The 23,544-nt window shown below is 41.9% G+C and overlaps 1 protein-coding gene across 5 annotated transcripts in view; it reads left to right on the top strand.

The window, feature by feature from the left end:
- The window catches only part of LOC121871516 (hexosaminidase D-like), a 273,277-nt gene that overhangs the window by 151,706 nt on the left and 98,027 nt on the right, over positions 1 to 23,544 (top strand). For all 5 annotated transcript variants that reach the window (XM_042373924.1, XM_042373923.1, XM_042373926.1 and 2 more), the window contains one exon: positions 21,707 to 21,751. The gene's annotated coding sequence lies outside the window, so the exon portion shown is untranslated. The remainder of the gene's footprint in view (positions 1 to 21,706; positions 21,752 to 23,544) is intronic.

Raw genomic sequence — 23,544 nt, 5'->3', positions numbered from 1 at the left:
GTGAAGCGAAGCGAGGGAAAGGGACAGCTAATGGGGATGGTGAGGGAGGGAGGGAAGATGAGTGACGGGGTGACGAAAATAAGGAGTTGTTGAGGGAAGGATGAAGTTTTGGAGGGAGGGAGGGAGAGAAAGGTGAAGGTATGGGCTGCTGGAGGGAGGGAGGGAGGGAGGGAGGGAGCGAGCTAACTAGCTAGCTTCTTGCGTCATTGCAGGTTGACCTTGGTTGGGTTTGTCTGGGGGTCTACACACACACACGTAAATATTCAAATACTCAGAACCACAATTACAACACAAACATACACACACTTATTTACAAATTCAGACATCCGTTAACTTTTTTTTTATTGTTGAATATAAAACAAAACAAAATTAAATAGTTTTTTCCCTATGTTTTTGAGGATGAATTTGTAGAATCATTTCCCAAGTTAATGCTTGACTTCCTTTCACGAGTTTTGGTCCATTGGTTCATGATGCTAATTTACTGTCAGCGTCGCACATGCTGAAGCACCTGGTTGGGTTGGTTTAGGTTAGGTTACGTTGGATTAGGTTAGATTTGGTTGGGTTAGGTTAGAATAAGTTTGATTAGGTTATTCTATCCTAGACGAGGTCAATATGAGTTAGGTTAGGTAATGTTATTCCTAGGTTAGGCCATGCCACGCTACACTGTTATGCCGTGCTATGTTAGGTGAGGCTAGAGTAGAGTTAGGTTCGGCATGGCTCATAAATTAAGCCACTACCAGCACCGCAACACGAGGAGGGCGTAGGCAAGACTATTTGGCCTTGAAGTGTGTGTTTTTGTCTGAGAACTCCGTGGTGAACTGTCTCTCTCTCTCTCTCTCTCTCTCTCTCTCTCTCAATGAACAGGTAGAGGAGGGGGATGATAAAAGAAGCAAGTGAAGAGAAAGAAGGGAGGAGGAGGATAGGAGAGAGGGAAGCGGGAGTGGAATGGGAAGGAGAATAGGAGGGAGGAGAGGAGGAGGAATCGAGGAAGAGGACAATGAAGAGGGGAGGAGTAGGAAGGGGAGAGGATTGAGGGGTGCCGGAGAGGCGTTGAGGGCCACATCCTGTGTCTGGGTGCCTCGCTGTGCCGTGTTTCCGCCCCCCCCCCCCCAGGCACACCCCTCCCTCTCCATCTATACACTCCTCTCCCCCTGCTTCCCCCTCCTCTCCCCACTCACACTCAATAGATCTCAGCCCTCTTAGGACCCCCCAGCCCTTAGGACCCCCAGCCCCTCTTAGGACCCCAGCCCTCTTAGACCCCCCAGCCCTCTTAGGACCCCCAGCCTCTTAGGACCCCCAGGCCCTTCTTAGACCCCAGCCCTTCTTCAGGATTCCCCAGCCTCAGACCCCAGCCTTCTTAGGACCCCCAGCCCTCTTAGACCCCCAGCCCTCTTAGACCCTCAAACCCTCTAGGACCCCCCAGCCCTTAGGACCCCAGCCTTCTTTTTGACCCCCCTAGCCCCTCTTTGACCCCCCCAGTCCTCTTAGGACTCTAGTACTTTAGACCCCTCAGTCCTTAGACCCCCAGTCCTCTAGGACCCCTAGTCCTCTTAGACCCCCAGTCCTCTTAGGACTTCCCCAGTCCCTTAGACCCGTAATAGAGCCTAAGACGTTACAGGATCAGTTCACTCCAGCGATAAACCCCACTCCTACCCGTCACACCCCGTCCGTCCGGCTACAGCTTCACCTCGACGACAACTTGTCATTTGGCTAGTGTATCTTTATCTCCCTGCTCCCCCCCTTCCTCCTCCCCCCCTCTCTCTCTCTCCTTTTCTACATCTTACTCTCCTTCCGTTCATCTCCTCTTCTCTCCCTTTCCTGACAATTTCTTCCTCCCTCCCTCACCCTTTGCCATCTCCCTATCTCTCTCCTATCACCCTTTTCCATCTCCCTATCTCTCCCATAACCATTTTTTTCATCTCCCTTATCTCCCTTCCCTGTCAGCATCTTCCACGGTGTCAGGTCGTCAGCCGTCAGCCCCGTCCTTCACCCGTCAGCTCTCTATCTACTCTGGTCTACCGTGAAGGAGAATCCAATTTACTGGTGCTGATTGTTGGCATGTCTCACTCTCCCCTCTCTGTCTGTCGCTCTGTCTGTTTTATGTGTCTCTCTATCTGTTCTCTCTTTCTGTCTGTGTTTCTTTTTTTTGTCTGTGTCTGTCTTTGTCTGTATCTCTCTCTCTGTGTCCTCCTGTCTCTGTCTGTCTGTCTCTAGCTGTCCGTATTTCTCTTCCGTCTTTCTCTCTGTCTATCCGTTTTTCTTTTTCTCTCTGTCGTTCTCTTCCGTACCATTTATTTTACTCTTCCTCCCTGTTACAAATCATTATCATTGCATCTTTCCCATGTATATCATTCTCTTCCCCCTTTCTTTCATTCCCCTCCTGTTATTGCTTCTCCATTATCCATTATTTTCTTCTCATTAAATTATATGCTTTTCTTTTTTATACTATATATATATATATATATATATATATATATATATATATATATATATATATATATATATATATATATATATAATTTTATTTATATTTAAAAATGGTTTTTTTATTAAGGATTATATATATTTTTTTTTTTTATTCATATTATTTATTGTTTATTTGTCGTGATAATTTAGATTTAATTTTTTTATTGTTTTAAGTTTTTTATTTTAATTTGCTTTGTTTAATTTCTAGTTTAATATTAATTAGTTATTTAACTTTTTTATTTTTTTCTGTAGCTATTTTTAGGTTTAGTATTTTTGTTTCTATTTATTTCTTACTTACATATATTTAGTTATTTTTGTTTGTACTTTTATTATTCATTAACTATTTTCTTTTTCTTTTCGTTTATATATTTTTTTAGTTTTCGTGTTTTTTTATTTTCTTTGTTGACGTTTTTAGTTTTGTTTACATTTTTGTTTACAGCTTTAGTTTGTTTAATTTTTTAGGTTTTGTTTACATCTTTAGTTTTTGTTTATATTTTTGGTTTTGGTTTACATTTTAGATTGTTTACATTTTTTGTTTGAGCTGTTGTATTGTTTGTAACTCTTGCACTGTTCCTGCCCTCCTGATGTCATCTCTTCCCCTCACCAGACTGTCGTTCTCGTATATATCTCTCTCTCTCTCTCTGTCTCTCCCATTTTTCTCTCCTCTTTACTACCCTCCCCTCACACTCTCCTCTTTACTACCCTTCTCTCATTCTCCCTCACCCTTCCCTCATTTTCCCTCACCCTTTCCTCTCTCCTTCACCTATATCTCACTCTCCCTCCCCTTCATGCTCCTTCACTTGCCCTCACCCATCACTTTCCTTCCTCTCACATCTACTTTCTTTCACTTTCTCTCACCTTCTCACTTTCTCTCGCCTTCTCACTGTCTCTCACCTCTCACTTTCTCTCACCTCTCACTTTCTCTCACCTCTCACTTTCACCTCACCTCTCACTTTCTCTCACCTCTCACTTTCACCTCACCCTCTCCAGCAGTGAACGTGCATCTCTCCCTGTTCCTCCCCTCTTCCCACCCCCAGGCATTGTACCTCGCACAATAAGGCAGTGTCCGAACCCGCCAACCCGCCAAATGCACCAGACTCGCAAACCTCGCCAAACCGTTCAAAATCACCAGATCGTCCAATTTCCATTTTAGCGCCAACTCCACCAAATCCGCCAAAGGTGTCACAATCGTTAAGTTCTCCAAATATACCCAATGAGTCGGATTCGCAAATATCGCTAAAAACGTTCTGTTTCACTGCTTGCGGCAAGTCTACCTAAATTTGCCAACGTGTGCCAGATTTCGTCATATCCTCCAGTTCGGTCAAATGCACCAAATCCGCCAAATGTGTGGAATTCACCAGATGCGTGAAATTCACCAATCTTATAGGAGGGGGTTGAAAATGCAAGGAATTCTTTTTGCTTCTATTAAATTTTATGGAACGTGTGTACTTAACGAAATTAAATAGTTTGGGACAATAATAATTATTATTATTATTATTATTATTATTATTATTATTATGTTGAAAGATTTAGAATTAAGATAATGGTTGGCTGGTGCTCGATGGTCAAGATTGTTGTTGTGGTGTTGGCGTGGATCTCAGTCAGTGTTTGTAGTCTGACGCTGAGTTATGCGGGTCGTGGGGGTTATCTTGTCTCCCCAAGTATTTTATTCAATTGAGCTCCGCATTCTTCCCAATTGGGCACTGTAAACGCTTCTGCGCTTCACCTTGCACAGGATGTAAAGAGGTGCCCAATAAACTAGCACCCTCGGGGGCAATCTAAAAAAATAATAATAATTTACACCCAATCATGTGCTTGCTTATTGTTTCGAAACCTGTTTATTTTATATTGTTTGTTTATTAATTTGCTTGCGTATTTAATCATAGACTGTTGATAGCAGGGATAAGGGGTTGTCCATATCTGAGTTTTTATTATTATTTTATTCAAGTGTAAATATATTCCTATCTTGTTTTTCAGCCTCAGACGGTAGTAGGGATCATCACTATATATGTAATTCAATCTTCGTTAATCCTACTGTGGAAAGATTTTTGGCGGGCAGATTTTTTCCCTTCATGCGGGTATCGAGTGCTAACCGATCTCCTGCCTATAGTTTATTTTTACGCCATATCTATTTATTTTCGTTTGTATCTGTTGTTAGTTTTATTGATTAGAGGGATACACTAGTCCCTCAGTTATAAATAATAGTACAGGAAGAGCATTGTTGCCATATGGATTAAATGAAAACATGTTCTATTTGTTTACCGATCACTGGAGGCAAACTAACGCTATCGACCGTGTTGTTTGTATTAACTATTTAACTGAAGTGTAAACTGTACCGTGTGTGTGTGTGTGTGTGTGAGTTGAGAATATAAATAAATAAACTCCGGATTATATTTTCCACTTCGTGTTTTTGTGTTGTTTCTTGTCACTTTCTACACCTACCATTCATCCCTCTTCCATTTTATTTCCTTCATTTATTTGTGGTTGCTGTATCCCTTTGATCCGCCTTACGTAGAAGTGAGAGAAAACAACAGAGACATATATTCTCACCTGTGAACTGTTCTACTTTATAGGGATGAATCCGTTTACAGTAAGGATATTTTTTCATCCTCCCCGGTTCGTAATATGAGTTTGTGGTTCGAAAGAATGGGATTTTTTATGTAGGTGTTTGTTAATGAGACTGTTTGGTCCACCCCCTACCCCGCTTTTTTTTATTAACCTTTTATTCATTATTTGTGGTGCTTATGTATTTGTAGATATTATACTACTACTACTAATAATAATAGTAATATTATAATTATTCACCATATGCTTAGTCTTGTCTGTTTCTCTCCCTCTCTCCTCTTCTCCCTCTTCTCTCTCCTCCTCTCCCTCCTCTCCTCCCCCTCTTTAGTAATTTGATACGTGATTCAAAGATTTTTTCCCTTGAGATGTTTGTTCAGGGGTGGTTGAGGGGGAGAGCCAGGAGGTAGGTGTGTGTGTGTGTGTGTGAGGAAGCTAAGAGAAATACATACATACATACTTGTACATTTCATACATACATACATGCATACTGTACATACATACATACATACATACGAAAATTCATTAAACAAGTAAATTTTTCTTTTTCTCTTGCGGTCTTTAATTTCCTCTTGAGATGTGTTTGTATTTTCTTATTGGTCGAGGTGATTTTTTGTTGTGATAGTGTTTATTTGTTTGTTGGACTTGAATTGTTTTTCTGACGCTTAATTGAAGTTTGTTTGTTTGAATTATTATTTCTGGAAATTTGGTGATTAAGTTTGTTTGTTGAAGTGTTATATTGGTGAGTAATTGTTTTATTTGTTTGTTGACGTTATATTGGTGAGTTTGTTTGTTTGTTTCAGTATGTCGTCATATCTTTTTTGTCTTTAGATGGACTGTGGTTTGGTTGCCGTGCATCCGTGTGTCGTATATAAATCTGTCGTCCATCCGCCAGTCCTTCTCTCATACGCCCGTCCGTTTGTCGTGCGTCCGTGTGTCGTATATAAATCTCATGCATCCGCCTGTCATCTCTCCGTCCGTCCGTTTGACCATCCTCTCTAAAACAAAAATTCTTTCTCCTCAATATTTTCTCGTAACATAAAATAGTTCAATTTAGGTTGAGCTTTACGAATGGGATCACATGAAGATTAGGCACCCCAGCTTATTTCACCTGATGTCCAAACACCTTAGCACTAATTAGGAGAGTTAGGTTAGGTTTGGTTAGTTTAGTTTGGTGGTTAGGTTAGGTTTGGTTAGGTTTGTTTGGTTGGTAAGGTTAGGTTAGGTTAGGTTAGGTTTTGGTTAAGGTTAGGTTTGGTGGTTAGGTTTTGGTTGTTAAGGTTAGGTTTGGTTAAGGTTAGGTTTGGTTATTAGGTTGTTTGATTTTCTTGGTTAGGTTAACTTTGGTTTAGTTACTTTAGGTTAGGTTACGTTAAGTTTGGTCTCTTAAGTTAGTTATTATGACCGTCATCTTATTGTTGTTGTTTGTGTGAGACAGTTTATTGTATTCTTGTATGAGTGGGGGGGTGGTAGAGGAAGGTGGAGGAATGGGAAGAGAAAAGTGGGAAGGAAGAAAAAGGGGGAGGAGGAGGAGAGGGGCGTTTCATAATAAATGTTTGAGAATCTAAAGTGTGAAATCTCTCTCTCTCTCTCTCTCTCAGTATATAACAAGTAACACCATCAGGTTTGTGGCGGTAAATAGTGGACAATACTGTAGGTTAGAGCCCCTTTTGTGACAGCACTTACTATAACGGACAATTACCGGTGCCACTCTTCTCTCTAACCTTCATCCACCCCTCCCCCTTCCCATTGCTCCTCCTCCTCCTCCCTCACTTTCCCCACCTCCCTCCCCTCACCCTCTTTCCTTCCTCCCTCCCCTCACCCTCTTTCCTTCCTCCCTCCCCTCACCCTCTTTCCTTCCTCCCTCCCCTCACCCTCTTTCCTTCCTCCCTCCCCTCACCCTCTTTCCTTCCACCCTCCCCTCACCCTCTTTCCTTCCTCTCCACCCTCCTGCCCAACCAGGTGTAGGCAGCTGCTGTCGTAGTCTTGGAGGGGTTGTGGTAACAGATAGGGGTTTGTGAGTAACATTGGGTGGGTTGAGTAACATTGGGGGGGGTTGTGGCTGTGGTGGGGGTTGTGATGCTTTATGGGAATTGGGTTGTGATTAGCAGTGAGGAGGGTTGTCCAATGCTTTGATGAGGGGGTTGTGAGTAACATAGACGGGGTTGAGTAACATCGACGGGGGTTGTGAGGAACGATTTGCTCGATGCATCTTTTGTATGGGTCAATGAAGCGTAAATATGGTTCTTGAAGCGTAAATATGGTTCCTGAAGCTTAAATATGGTTCTTGAGGCGTAATTATGGTTCTTGAGGCGTAATTATGGTTCTTGAGGCGTAATTATGGTTCCTGAGGAGTAATTATGGTTCATGAGGCGTAAATATAGTTCCTGGGGCGTAAATCTTGTTTCTGGAATGTTAAATATGGTTCCTGAAGCGTAAATATGGTTCCTGTAGCGTAAATATGGTTCCTGGGGCGTAAATATGGTTCCTGGGGCGTAAATGTGGTTCCTGAAGCGTAAATATGGTTCCTGTGGCGTAAATATGGTTCCTGTAGCGTAAATATGGTTCCTGTAGCGTAAATATGGTTCCTGTAGCGTCAATATGGTTCTTGAAGCGTAAATATGGTTCCTGGGGCGTAAATGTGGTTCGTGAAGCGTAAATATGGTTCCTGGGGCGTAAATGTGGTTCCTGAAGCGTAAATATAGTTCCTGGGGCGTAAATGTGGTTCCTGAAACGTAAATATGGTTCCTGGGGCGTAAATATTGTTTCTGGAGTGTAAATGTTGTTCTTGAAGCGTAAGTTATAGCTCTGTAATATCACTGAAGCGTTATCTTTCATCTAAACTGTTAAGAGCATTACCAGGAACTCGGTGTGAGATTATCAATAAGGCTTATCTGAAACTTTTCATTAAATTGATAACGAGTGAAAATAGCAACTGGGTTTGATCAGTCTCCTCGTTATTGCTGCCGTAGTGTCGTGTTTGTATACTCCTGAAATGTGAGTTGATCTGGGGAGGAAAAAGTTGAGGGGGGGTGTTTGTGTTTTGAGTGGCTTTAGACAGACACACACACACACACACAGACACACAGACAGTTGGTTTAGTGTGTTAGTAGTGTTGGATCACCTGAAAATTAGGTATTCATGTTGATATCACTTGTTGATTAATCCCAACCTAACGTTAACCTATCTTAATTTAACGATAACTTAAGCTAAACTTACCTAACCTAGCGCAACTTATGGGTTAGGTTAAGTTAGCGTTACGGTGGCTGATCTTCAATTGAAATAAAGTAGGGTGCCTTATCTTCAGGTGATCCAGAATATTCCATGGTAATTATAAGCAAATGTAGGTTAGCTTAGCGTTAAGTTTGCGTTAGCTTACGGTTAGGTTAGCTTAGTGTTAAATTAGGTTAACGTTAAGCTCGGTTATCTTTAAGTTTAGTGCTGAGTTAGGTCAGACTAGCGTTGAGTTATGTTAGGTTAGATTAGATTAGGTTAGGTTAGCTTAGCGTTAGCTTTAAATTAGGTTAGCGTTAAGTTAAGCTATCTTTTAGGTTAGCGTTGAGTTAGGTCAGCTTAACGTTTTTTTTTTTGGGGGGGCGGGGAGGATTAATGTTCACATGAAAATAAACTGGGGTGGGTAATCTTCAGGTGATCCGGAATATTTCATGATGCGGTACAGTCTTACAGTCACGACCCCCACGACCCCGTTGACCCCCTTGCCTGTGTGATCCTGTATATATAATCCACTCCCTCAGCGGTGAATATGAAGCCCTGTGTGTGTGTGTGTGTGGGGGTATGATGGTCGGCAGCTAGTCCATTATTTATTTATTTGTTTCTTATGGGTTTTGTTTTAAGCTAAGGTGTCATTGTCTGCAGGCTCCTCCGCTCCTTGCTGTTCATCTACCTTTCACTTACTTCCCTCCGTCACTCCAACAACATGCTGTTGAGGTGTGTGTGTGTGTGTGTGTGTTTTTCATGGTCTTGCTTAACCTTCCCTATTCTTACTCAAACCTAACCTAACGTTACCTTATTAAAGCTAATCTAACCTAACCCAACATTACTTAACCTAACCCACAATAATATGACCCCAGGAATAACGCGTTGCTAAACCTCTTAACTAAACCTAAAACCTTTATACACTGACCTAGTAAAATAAACCACTAAAACCTGTATTACTAACCCACAGGGAAAAAAATTGTCGCCTAAAATACGTGCCATTGAACTGTATAAAAAAAACCCACACACACAGAAACACAATTACTAACTATTGAGGATGTGGTCACGAAAGTGGTTCAAACTGTGCCGGGTAGTGGTGGTGGTGGTGCTAGGCAAGTTCAGCCGTGTTCGAAAGCGTGACGTGACGCAGTGGAACCTGTTCGTTTTTGTCCGTCTTGTGTGTGTGTGTGTTCGGTCTTTTCATCTATCGTGTTGTGTGGTGGGTCTTTGGTGGTAATTGTGGTATAGTGAATAGGCTGGGTGAGTAGTGAGGTCACACACATATACACATAACACGCACACGCGCACACACACACTCTTGACCTTAGTGACTGACAACAAAGAAAATATCACGAGGAAGATGATAATGACAGGATGTATAATGAGAATTGTCCACACACACACACACACACACCGGTCCCCCTGTTTTAAGACAATTGTGCTCCAGAGACAGGCATATTTACCGCCTGCTCCAGCACTCTCCTCACCTCACACACCCACTGACGCTCCTGTACTCGGCATGCCCCAATAGACTCTAGTACTCCAACTATCGAGTACTTGGACCCCTGGATGTGGTCGAGGTAATGAGGGAATATATTGAGTATGTCGGTCATCCATGATACTGTTGCCACACACACACACACACACACACACACACACACCCCCACGCGCACACACCCACACCCACCCCCACACACACACACACAGCTACATCAAAATTCATTGTTTATTTGGGTTAATTGTCTTATTTTACCTTAACTACCCTCTTGTTAACCTAAACTAACCTAACAACTCCAGGTAGGGATAGGATGGTTAATCTTCAGGTGATTCTCGGATATATATTACATTAGGGGAGCCAGCGGTAACTTCCCCAAAATAAGGACAAAATATTGATTACTGATAAATTTGATCACGAGTAAATTAATGGGTATAACTTATGTATTGTGTTGAGGTGGATTCCGTCTCTTGTTTGTAGCTGGACAACATAGAACGTCGACTTGGCCATCCAGGTGTGTAGACGTCGACCTTGAAATACCTGAAGCAATTACTGGGGTCACACAAGCGAGACACTGTCGAGGTATACCCACACACAGATGAGACATTGTCGAGGTATACCCACACAGAGATGAGACATTGTCGAGGTATACCCACACAGAGATGAGACACTGTCGAGGTATACCCACACACAGATGAGACATTGTCGAGGTATACCCACACACAGATGAGACATTGTCGAGGTATACCCACACACAGATGAGACATTGTCGAGGTATACCCACACACAGATGAGACATTGTCGAGGTATACCCACACACAGATGAGACACTGTCGAGGTATACCCACACACAGACGAGACACTGTCGAGGTATACCCACACACAGACGAGACACTGTCGAGGTATACCCACACAGACGAGACACTGTCGAGGTATACCCACAAGTTTGATCAACATCCACTACTATTTGGCCCAGTTATCACGATCACGACTCTCACGCACGGCTGACCCCACCACACCCAGCAGGCCATCCCCACCCTACTTTCTCCTCCCACCCTCTATTCTCATCCCTCCCTCTCTCTCTCTCTCTCTCCCTCCCTCTCCCTCTCTCCGCCTCTCCCTCAATTCACAGACCGCCGTCCTATTTTCCCTCTCCCGCTGGCCTCTCCCTCCCCTCCCACGTCCGTTTCTTCCTCGAGAGAGAGAGAGAGAGAGAGAGAGAGAGAGAGAGAGAGAGAGAGAGAGAGAGAGTTCCTCATCTATCTCTTCTTTCCCACCCATTCACCTAACCCACGCCCACGCTCTCGAAACACTTCAACACACTACTGTACACGCCCACCATATACACAACCCCGGAGTGTGTGTGTGTGTGTGTGTCAGGTCGTTCGCCTGTGGCCAAGTTTACTTCAGTGATGGCTCGACGTCTCTTCCTGAAACTTTTTGCTTCACCAGTCCCTCCATGACAGACAGACAGCTTAGGAAAGTAAATTAAATAGGTAGGAGAGAGAGAGAGAGAGAGAGATGTTTCTGGTGTGTAAATAGTGATAATGATAGTAATAAATAATAATGTACAATAATAAGATATTTTCATTATTATTGTTATTATTATTATTGTTGTTGCTATTGTTGTTGTTGTCGTGAGAGAGGCGGGGTATTGTGTCACTTCCCACCTCCCTGAGTACATACAGATCTATAATCACTGTTACGTAATACATGCAGATTAGATGCTCTTTATTATAGCATTGCGAAAAAGGAAAAGTTCTCTAAAACGCGTTGCATTTTCATTACTTTCTCTTCAATTATACGTATTTATAGTATCGGTAAAGTCTATAATACTAGCGGCAGAGGGAGCTAAACTGTGTCATATGGGAAGTCGGTAATAGTAGCGGCAAAGTCTCTAAAACTAGCGGCAGAGCTAAACTGTGTCATATGGGAAGTCCGTAATAGTAGCAGCAAAGTCTCTAAAACTAGCGGCAGAGGGAGCTAAACTGTGTCATATGGGAAGTCAGTAATAGCGGCAGTCTCTAAAACTAGCGGCAGAGCCCAAACTGTGTCATATAGGAAGTCAGTAATAGCGGCAGTCTCTAAAACAGCGGCAGAGCTAAACTGTGTCATATGGGAAGTCCGTAATAGCGGCAAAGTCTCTCAAACTAGCGGCAGAGCTAAACTGTGTCATATGGGAAGTCAGTAGCGGCAAAGTCTCTAAAACTAGCGGCAGCGGAGAGCTAAACTGTGTCATATGGGAAGTCTTTAACAGTAATGGTGGTGAAATACAGTAATCGGTAGTATTTTCCTCTGTACTTTTGTGGCGTTGAGGTAAGTTAGTGTCTCGGGTGAAGGAATGCAACTAACTGCTTCAAGTAAAACATTAAAGTTAACGTAAAAATGAAACCAAAATTCACTAGAGGTTTTACATTATATTTTCATACGTTTATTTAATATTAGTTAGGAGACAAAATTTATATTAGTGAGGTTTAATTTTTTTTTCATTTTTATTTTGGTATATTTGGTAATTAAGCTTAAGGCAACCAGGTGAATTCTTATATCGGATCACCAGAAGGTATAACACCCTAGTTTGTTCCACCTGATGATTAACCTAACCTAACCCAACCTAACTGTTGATTAACCCTAACACTATCCTAACCTACTCTATCCTAACCCAACCCAACCTAACCTTGTCCGTTGATTAACCCTAAATTCAACTCAATCCTAATTTAACCTAACCTAACCCAACCTAACTGTTGATTAACCCTAACACTATCCTAACCTACTCTATCCTAACCTACTCTATCCTTACCTAACCTAACATAACATAACGTAACAAATCCCCCATGTAGCGTTATGGTGAAATTAATCGAGGGAATTTCATACAATCGTCTGTGAATCAGGACACTGGTTGGGTAAGACTTGAAAATATGCATCGTTGACATGTAAACAAAATTGTAGTCCGTCAGTAAATAGTATGACCACGACCACGGGCGGTATAATGTTGGGATTGTGACCACGACCATGGTAGAATGTTGGGATTGTGACCACGGACGGTAGAATGTTGGGATTGTGACCACGGGCGGTATTATATTGGGGTTTTCTCCAATACTCGCGGTGAACTTGGCATAAATGTGCGGTAATGTCTCCCGTATGAGGCGACCAAGTGACCATAACTGTGTAATCTCGACGAGAGTGAGAGTAAATACTTGGCTTCGCTTTGTATTGTTTCCAGATGATGACATAATGGATGTATATTGTTTGTGGGTGTATTGTTATGGTGGTAAAATCTTGAAGTGGATTTAACTGTATTAGTACTGTATCTCTGATTATATCTCTACTTGTGTATTTTCCTGTATTTGTACCTGTACATGTATTTGTATCTTTATCTGTTCTTGTATTTACCTCTGCTAGTATCTCTATCTGTGCGTAGAGTCAGCAAAAAAATATTCTGCACCCCTGGGTGCGATGGCTCTCGCAACGAACACTGCGAGACTGACGCCAAGTATTGGTAAGGTTGGTGTCTCTGATTGTGTGATTCATTGTAAAACTAATGTGCTGTTATTCCTTATATCATGTGTCGTAACCAGATAAATTATCAGGAATACATATAAAACCCATAGCACTTAAACCAGATAATGCCGTAGCATTATGAACTATACCGTAGGAATGGCAGGCACTCTAGAAACTGAGGTGCCGTATAGGAATTTCGCAAACTATGTTAACAGAATTCTTGGTCCGTTGTGTCATACTGTAGGAACCCGTAAAGGTGGAGAGTAATATTTTGCTGACTGTTCATGTGTATTTGCATTGTCATAGACTCATGGGTCTACCATCTAACCTTAACAACATAATGGTCCTATTATACAGGCAAGGTGCCTTTAGTGAACCCTGAATGACCTTTAATCCGGTTTAGTACAGATTCAGATTTGCCAGGGGTGCCGGTGGATAGAACGGTACCGCTATTGCCTCGCAAGCGAGATGTCACGGGTTCGATTCCCGGGCCGGTGGAAAGTTGTTTGGACACAACTTCCCAGCCTCCCTTGGTCCCTGTTCACCTAGCAGCAAAGTAGGTACCTGCTGTAAATCGAAAGTTGCGAATTCGTATTCAGGGACAAGTTGTTGGAACTTCCAATAACTTGCTTCGACATAAACCATGGACTCTTCAGGCTTCTACGCCCTTGACTCTTCAGACTTCTACGCCCTTAACTCATGAGACATAAAGGCAAGCATGAACTTAGCATGCTTCCCTGTTGGGCGCTGTAAACGCTTCTGTGCTTCACCTTGCACAAGGATGTAGGGGGTTGCCCAATAACAAAAAAATCAGATTTGCCCTGTGAGGGGGCTGGTTTATTAGGCACCCACTTGCATTCTGTGTGAGGCTAAACACAAAGCGTTTACAGCTCCCAACAGGGAAGCATGCGCGACTCGTGTATTAAGGGCGCAAGTGTCCTTAATGGGTTATGGATTTTGTCAGCAAGTTGCATATAGTGACAGGAGGATGGGGGGGGGGGATTCCCGGTACAATTCATCTGTTTATGGTAAAGCGTGACAGGTCCCTAATAATGTCTAGGAGGAGGGATATCTGGTCAGAGGAGAAGAGAATGGCTGGAGACCTGTAGGAGAGGTCATAGGGCAGATCTGTAAAAAATTGTACCTTTTTGACCCAGGAGAGAGAGAGGTTAACACCTCATCACCACTGAACTGAGGGAGAGTCGTCCTCTCCTATCACTTCCAGCCTGTGCCCCCTCTCCTTAGAGAGCCTCCAGGGTTTAGGAGGATTTGAGGTCTATTTTGTTTCTTGTATTTTCTTGTCGTACTGTTTCTTAAATGTAGTAGTGTGTGTTCGTTTGTCTGCAAATTGTACGTAATTTTTTTCAGTTAACCAATATTGTACACAATGAGAATTATAACAATGGAGGAAGATGGTTTATTGTTGTGTTCGGAGCCTTATGGTTAGTTTTAAAGGCTCCCAAAATCTCTAAGGACGTACTTGTACATTATACCTTTACCTGTAGTTGTATCAGTTCTGTAGACCAACGTCATTGGTAATAGATAATATGCCCCCCTCCCCCCCCCAAGACAAAACCCCCATGGACCAAACCCCTCACGTAAAGTGCAAAGTAGGACAACAAAAATTATTTAGAGAAAAAATAGGACAAAAGCCCCTCACCTAACCTAACATTATTAAAATGAACATAAGAACACAAGAATGGAGGAAACTGCAGCGGGCCTATTGGCCCATACTGGGCAGTCCCATTTACACCCAACCCCTATTGCTCATAATTATAAGCATCCAACCTATGTTTGAAGCTATCCAGCGTATTCGAGTTAATGATGAAATTTGGTAACTTGTTCCATTCATCCACTACTGTTTCCAAACCAGTGTTTACCTATTTCGCGCCTAAATCTAAATTTGTCTAATTTAAAACCATTGTTACGAGTTCGCTCCTGGTTGGATAGTTTGAGTACCTTTGTAATGTCTTCTTTGTTTAGAGCTTAAAGTCTGAAAATAGAAAAATGGGGACTTTTGTCCCATTTTTTTACTCTAAATAATTTTTTTTTTGTCCTACTTTGTACTTTACTTGAGGGGGTTTTGTCCTGCAGGGGTTTTGTCTGGACCCCGGACAGTATAAGACGACAGTTGATACGCTGAGTTTTGGGTCTCTCTCTCTCTCCCACTTTTGACAGCCATTTTGTTTTTCTCAAATATTATTCACACCGTTAGGGAGATTCAGCCTCCAGCTCTCCTGCCTCTAGGACAAGGCTTCCTTAAGCTAGTTTAGGTTAGGCCGAAACCACAGATTCACTTGTCCTGTTTTTGTCTTGACCCACAATTATGTGTTCTTGTGAAGAGCGCACGTGTGTGTGTGTGTGTGTGTGTGTGTGTGCGCGCGCGCGCGCTTTAGTGAGTGTGTGTGTGTGTGTGTGTGCTTTAGTGTGTGTGCGTGCGCTTTAGTGAGTGTGCGTGCGTGCGTTAAGTATGTGTGTCTCAGTCGTCAGATAATGCATTTTGGATATCCCAGACTTCCAGGGAATTGTTGGGACGTGTAGAGTGAGTAAAAATAGAAACCTCACGTCACACTTGACTTCATGTTGCTGTAAAACCTGTACCATGGGTGTTGTATCTTCCATATAAGGAGCTGACCGTGAAGTGAGATTATTAGTAGTGTTACGTACCTTTATCACATCGTTACAGTCGGTATATTCTTGGACCGCTCTAAAGCCTCCGATACTGTCGACCATACCATCCTCCTCTCAAAGTTTGAACATTACGGCCTTAGGGGCCTGTCCAACAATTGGTTTACCTCATCTGTCCAACAGAATGCAATATGTCTGCTATAATAATCAGCAATCTGACTTCTCGCCAATCTTGTATGGCGTCCCCCAAGGTTCCATTCTCGGCCCAGTACTGTTTTTGTTGTGCATAAACGACATAGTCCACGCCAGCACACTCATAAAATACAACTTATTTGCAGACGATAGTAATCTCTATGCCAGCAGCTCAGACCCCCATTCCTTGATGAGAACTATGAACACTGAATTGACTAAAGTCAGGACCTGGGTAATCTGTAATAAACTGACCTTAAACCTTGAGAAAACCCACTGCACGATCTTTCACAGAAGGAAAAATTTAACCCCGGACTTGGACCCCCCTGTACCTTGGTAATACAGTCCTCAAACGCCAACAAAATACTAAATTCCTCGGGAGTTATTGTTGATGAGAAACTTAACTGGAGAAACCACATATAAGCCATTCACAGTAAAGTCAATAAACAGTGCGGTATCACGTATTACACTCGACAGTCAATTACTCTCACAACAATGAAAGAAATCTATCATGATCTTGTTTACCAACACCTGATACACTGTCACACACTATGGGGGCCTCTGGCTCTTCAAAACACAATCCCTGGTTACTGCACAAAAGAGAGTTGTACGGACAATGACCTACCTGAAAAAAACACCACACAAACGAAAAATTGCAAAATTGAAAATGTTAAAATTCGAGGATATTACACCTACTGCTGCGCTCTTTGTTTACAAATCTATCAATCACTTGCTTGACAATAATTATTTCCAATTCCGGAATAATCAGAGATACAACTGAGAGCATCCAGAGCTACTAAGACCACATCCCATGCACTCCTCTCAGTCCCAGACCTCCATAAAATATCACGGTGTGAAGGTGTGGAACAACTTACCCCCACACATCCGAGCAAATACTACGCTCCCTTCCTTTAAATCATCTTTTAAAAAATATCTATTGTCTAAGTATTAATACTTCTTGTAACACTTACTATATTTACAGTACCTGCTTTTGTTGTACCATCAAAACCGTTTTATCGGAAATTATCATGTAAATAAATTATCATTGCAATAAACATATTTGCCAACTAGACATAATCCTGACAGCTCTGTCCTCTTGTTCAACCGTAATACTGTACAGCCCATGTTGTACTGCTTCCCCATTATACTTGTGTTTTTCAATTCCACTGTAATTTATGTATATACGTATAATATAAGTAAAAGCAAATAATAAACATAAAATAATTAAATATTGAAGTGATAACCGTGGTTACATTACGAGATGTTCTTATTACCACCATGCTATTGTACTATTCCAGATGTTACTAAATGTTAAATAATACTTCCTTGAGATAAATGTATAGTATATGTCAGGTGCCTAAAAGAGAGCTCAGGTTCTCAACTGGCTCAGCCATGTTAATATTGTTATTATTATCCACTCTGTATCTGTGTGTTTCTGGCTAAATAAACTGTTTCAATTAAATTTAATGAATAGTGTTATCGGAGGCATGTCCGATGTCGGGGGGTTCCCCAAGATAGACCTTGGAGTATACACACACACACACACACACTTCTCCCCTCCCTCCCTCCCTCCCTCTACACCCTACAGTAATGGGTTGTACCTCGTCCTTGCCTCAGGGTCGTTCTCCGAGACTGCCACGTTAACACATTTTTCTGGCCAGATTTACTTTTGATAGTTAACGCAGACTATTCCGGATTTTCATGCGTGTCAATTCAGATTTTGTTGATTTTTATCCAGGATTTTCGTGGCTTTCCAGATTTCTTGAAAGTTTGCTCAGATTTTCTGGAAAGTGTACTCGGGTTCTCTAGCATTGTGTTGATTCGCCAGACTATCTCTCTTCGCCCTTGGCAGCACGAGAAAACAATTTTGTTAAGTCACAGTGGAATTTTGAGGAGTGGTAAACGCAGTAAATATAGTCAATCAGTCAAGTCAATTGGTCCGTCGGTCAACTAAGTCAGGTCAGTAAAGTCTGTTAGTCAAGTCAGTCAGTGAATATGTCAAGTTCATCAGTAAAGTCAGTAACTTAACAACACACACACACACACACAGACAGAGTGAGAAGACAACTTAATTACGACGTTACGGGCGGTGAGGTGAGAGGGTGAAGGAGAGAGGAGGTAGGTGGGGGATGAGCGGGAGGATGTGGTGGTTTGGGAGGGGATCATTGGGTATGGTGAGTCAGCATAATTGGTGATGGAAGAGAGGGGGGTGGGTATTGGAGTAGGGTGATGGACAAGAGAGAGAGAGAGAATAGAGGACTGGTGGTGTACGGGAGGGACTGAGGAAGATTGGGGGAGGTGGGGATGTATGGAGGTAGGGTCAGGGTGGATGGGAAAGGAAGAAAGATTAGGAGAGGGAAATGTGGAGGAGGGAAGTAAAGAAGAATATAGAGATGGATAGATGATCGTACTAGTTCTCATTGGATTAGCATTTACAAATACAACGCAGTTAAATAAACATTCAACGGTAAACTGTATAAAGGCGGGCAGCCCTCCACCACCTCCCTCCTTCCCTGCCTCCCACTTCGCTGTTTTTTTTCTCTTCTTCCACAAACTTTCTTTCACTTCCTCTTTTATTACCGAAAAAGATCATCTTGGATTTACTACACAAGCTGAGAGAGATGAGAGGGGGGGGGGGGTAGTAGAGGAGAAGGGAAGGGAGAGGGAGGTGGGTTAGTTAGTTTCGTTAACAGCTTTATTGGCAAAACTTTAGGTAAAATTTTCCTATTTTGAATAGTTCAATCAGGTGTTGACACTGAGGGTGCTATTCCTGTTTACTGCCACACAGGACAGAGGTTCATACACAGAGGAGATAATAGTATAGATCATATTCATTAGTATTATTTTCTATTTAAGGACTAATCAGTGTGGATGAGCTTATTAAGGATAGACAGCAAAAATATCTTCAAGGACTCCCGAGTCAATGTAGTAATTACGCAATAAGCCAGGTGGCCTGAAGTCTTTGACAGTATCACATTTAGTAATGAGAACATAAGAATGGGGGAAACTGCAGCGGGCCTATTGGCCCATACTGGGCAGTCCCATTTACACCCAACCCCTATCACTTGTATATCCGTCCAACCTATGTTTGAAGCTATCCAGCGTATTCTTTAAAGGTTTATCAGTGATAAACTTTGTGATAAATTATCACAAAGTTTACATGCCGAGTGTTCCCGTATAGGTACAGCGTTACAAACTTGCCAGATGTGTGTCTATCCTTGGCTGATTCTGGCCATGACTACAGCACATTGGTTCTGTCCTTGTGTTGGCCATAACGGTACCTCTTGTCACAATTTGTCATATTTACTAGCACTACAACTGTCAGGTCTCTGTGAATTTCTAAATTCTTCTCCCACATCCCCCCTTGCTTCTACACTCCCTTATTCTTGCTTGTTCCTACTTTCCCTCACCCACTCTGTTCGTCATGCCGATCTTGCATTCTCTGTAGAGAGACAAGAGAAAGGAGAACAGCAATTATAGGATCGGCTTGACGATTGGAGAGAGTGAGGTCGGAGGATAGGAACAAGCAAAAATAAGGGAGGGGGGGGGTAGTTACTTGACCTAGAGCTGGCCGTGGTGGAGCTTTTTTTTAACTACTTTATTGGCAAAGCTTGGCGTACAATTTTCTTATTCCGAGTAATTCAGCCAGGTCGAGAGAGAGAGAGAGAGAGATATATGTGGGACTCAGATTCTATCATGTATCACGGGTCTCAAAAGGATCATACGTTAAGCATCCCTCTAACTTATTGCTGCTCAAGATGAAACTATATCATGTCTAACTAACTCAGGTGTGAAACTATATCATGTCTAACTCAGGCGTGAACTATATCATGTCTTAACTAACTCAGGTGTGAAACTATACCATGTCTAACTAACTCAGGTGTAAAACTTTATCATGTCCAATTAACTCAGATGTGATAACTAGCTAGACTGTCTTATCTAAATATAACATCCAAAATGGCTTCGAAATTACTCTGGGACTCTTAACTTATGTGTGTGTTGTGTTGTATCGAGAGAGAGGGAAAAAAAAAGTTGTCTTACGAACTTTTGTGAATCGTGAGAGTATGTGGAGGGTCAGGTGGTAGACACGTGGGTAGACTTGCTGCGTGTCTTAACGTGGTCTGTGATTGTCCAGGGGAAGGAAGGACATGGGAAAACACATGTCCTAGTGAGGTTATGCACGGGGCGTTTGTTAGGGTGTGATTAGGTTTGTTTAGGTTAGTTTATGTTAGGTTAGGTTAGGTTTGGTTAGGTTAGGTTAGGTTAGGTTATAAAGTATTAGCGGTTATTTTAGTGAAGTTATGATGCGTTTATCTCCTTTCTCTCACATACCATTCCTTCTTACTCGTTCCACTCCTCCCCTCCGACATCATTATCTCCCCCCCCCCCCCATGCGGTGAGCGGGACGGTAAAGTAGGTCACTTAAACACACACACACACACACACATACATACATACATACATACTCTCAGCACTACACATTACAAAGCCAAAAATATGGATTGCAGTCAGAATACGAGACACTGATATATAACTACATGCAAATAAGTAAACATTAATGTAAAATTTGAGAAAGAATGAATGTAAATAATAATAATAATAAGAATAATAAGACGATGTTCTCAAGACATTTTTATATCGTTACTCACTTTTGTATTAAGACAGATGTTAAGTAACGTGAGGAGAGACATTCATTAGTGTTGTGTATATTAAGAGGGGGAGGGGGGTCAGGAAGCGCGAGTGTGTGACGTGTACAAGATCAAGAGTGACGTGAAGATTAGGACACCCCAGTTTATTTCACCTGATGATTAAACACTCATTTACCTAATAAAATATAATCTAACCTAACCTAACCGAACCCTCAAGGTAGCATTAGAGGGTGTACTGTACTGTATAATCTTCGGGTGAAATCAGGTGGGGTGCCAGTGTTCACAGGAAACCAACATGAAGATGATGGAGTCGTCTTGGAGATCCCTGGTGTGATAGGGAGGAGAGTTCAGGATATGAGAAACACTTTCTAGTCTTTGTTGTAACGCTGACAGCACTGGGGGGGGGGGATGTTCAAGGTCGCTGTCAGTCTGTCGAGACAAAACTGATTGTGTAAATTTTATAAATTGGTTCTATTTTTAACTGTTGTTGAATATTCAGGCGTGTTGGCCACAACAATCTGGTTCTGCCTGAAGCAATAATATACTGTAATGTAGTGTTTGTTGTTTTGAATAAAGTCGGAAACTACTTGATAATAGTATCACTAATGAGAAAAAAGTCATCAGTTCTCTCACCGTGCAGTAAACATATGGAGGCTTCTGTGTGTAATAATAATAATGATAATAATTAATGGGTCACTTGGTTGACAAATTATTATATATATATATATATATATATATATATATATATATATATATATATATATATATATATATATATATATATATATATATATATATATATATATATATATATATATATATATTGTGGTTCACGGGTGGTGGCTCAGAATGAGACCAGCCCACAATAACAGCGATGACCGGCCCCAACACACCAAGCCACGGTCAAGGTCGGGCTGGTTCCGTGTTGTGGTACACTCGCGTCTCTATACGATAGTTGACCCATTTATTTTTTTACCTCTAATGTTACCATTTTCTCTTACAGATGGCGGAGCAACATCAACTCGCATAATACAGTCAGTCCAACAAGGTCAGTTGTGATTTAGTTATTTTTGTTAGGTTCGGTCTAAGATGCATTAGGTTATGGTTAGGTTTGTAATGACCGTAATTATATTAGTTATACCAAGTTCTCATCAAGTAGAAGTATCTTAGTCACATGCAGTATATTATGAACACTGGCCTGACATGATAAGACTACTATCTGAAGACACACATCACTCACAGCCTGGCCACCACAAGACTCTCATGCTTATCGGCTCTGAATATACATCACGTGTTTGGGTGTCCTTGGAAATCGGAATAAACACCACCACGGCAGCAGCCCTGGTCAGTCAGAGACCTAGAAGCAGTTTAAACCCATAGACTATCTAAACTTTTCAGTGCCAGTCATTGGTATGGTGTCAAGAGTTGTAAGAGAAAGAATCAATAGTTGACAGTGTCCCTAATGTCCACTGTTGCTTGTGTTTCGGTCAATAATTAAATAAAGAAGTAGGGTATTTTGTGTCCGCTTTACAGGTCAGTGTTTTGATGAGTTAATGTTTACTAGCCAGACGACAGACCACTCTACAATAAATTTCATGTAACTCTGTGTTGGCATTCCATAAGTGTTAATATTCTGTAATTGCATTTCTACTTAGAATTTTGGTAATGGTGAATTATTCTCCAGCTCATTCACGCTACCAACTCGTCTTCCCATTCTTAATTTTTATCATCATGTTAGGTTGGGTTAGATTAGTTTGGATAAATTAGGTTGGGTAAGGTTAGATTAGGTTGGGTAAGGTTAGAATAGGTTGGGTAAGGTTAGAATAGGTTGGGTCGGGTTAGAATTGGTTGGATCGGGTTAGATTAGGTTTGGTTGGGTTAGAAAGGTTGGGTTGGGTTGGGTTAGATTAGGTTGGGTTAGATTAGGTTGGTTTAGATTAAGTTGGTTTAGATTAAGTTGGTTTAGATTAGGTTGGTTTAGATTAGGTTGGGTTGTTAGATTGGGTTGGGTTGGGTTGGGTTAGAAAGGTTGGGTTGGGTTAGATTAGGTTGGTTTAGATTAGGTTGGTTTAGATTAAGTTGGTTTAGATTAGAAAGATTAGAAAGGTTGGGTTTAGATTAGGTTGGTTTAGATTAAGTTGGTTGGATTGGGTTAGAAAGGTTGGGTTAGATTAGGTTGGGTTAGGGTTGTTAGAAGGGTTGGGTTGGGTTAGATTAGGTTGGGGTTAGATTAGGTTGGGTTGGGTTAGATTAGGTTGGGTTGGGTTGGGTTGGGTTAGATTAGGTTGGGTTAGATTAACGTCGAGACAAATAGGGGTTATTAGACGGTCTCGGCTGCGGCTCCGGAAATACTTCCCGGGAGAACTCCAGATTAGATACGTTGTCGGTATTTTACCCACCTAACTCGTCACTGGTATGGGGTGAGGTGTAAGATCTTTGTCCTCAATCTGCGAGCTTTTTTGTGTACTTTTTTTAGGTAAACCTCTTGATTACCAAGTACCTCTTGAGTACGTCCTAATAGCTGTAACAAGGAGCGGCCCATACGCTAGTGATCGACCTCCCACGCCTATAACATGTACAGTCCCAGAAGAAAATAGTGGTTTGGTCTGCACAATTGGTCACAACCGTCCTCCCTCGAGATGAGTTTCCAGCTGTCACTTGTGCCTCCTGTCATGACACCGACGCCACCCACGGCATTGTGTGACAATGCCTTGGTGATCGGTCAACTTAAATAGCTGGGAATTAAGGGTCAGTTCTGAGAAACCAGTTAAGCAGCTGGGTCCGTGCGGTGTGTGGGTCGTGTTGTCATGGTGGTATCGGATAGAAGGCAATGGCTTTAAT

This window comes from Homarus americanus, unplaced genomic scaffold (genome assembly GCF_018991925.1).
Source record: "Homarus americanus isolate GMGI-L3 unplaced genomic scaffold, GMGI_Hamer_2.0 scaffold45698, whole genome shotgun sequence".
NCBI lineage: Eukaryota > Metazoa > Arthropoda > Malacostraca > Decapoda > Nephropidae > Homarus > Homarus americanus.
Note: the sequence above shows the minus strand (reverse complement) of the source record. Positions and strands in the feature narration are given on the sequence as shown.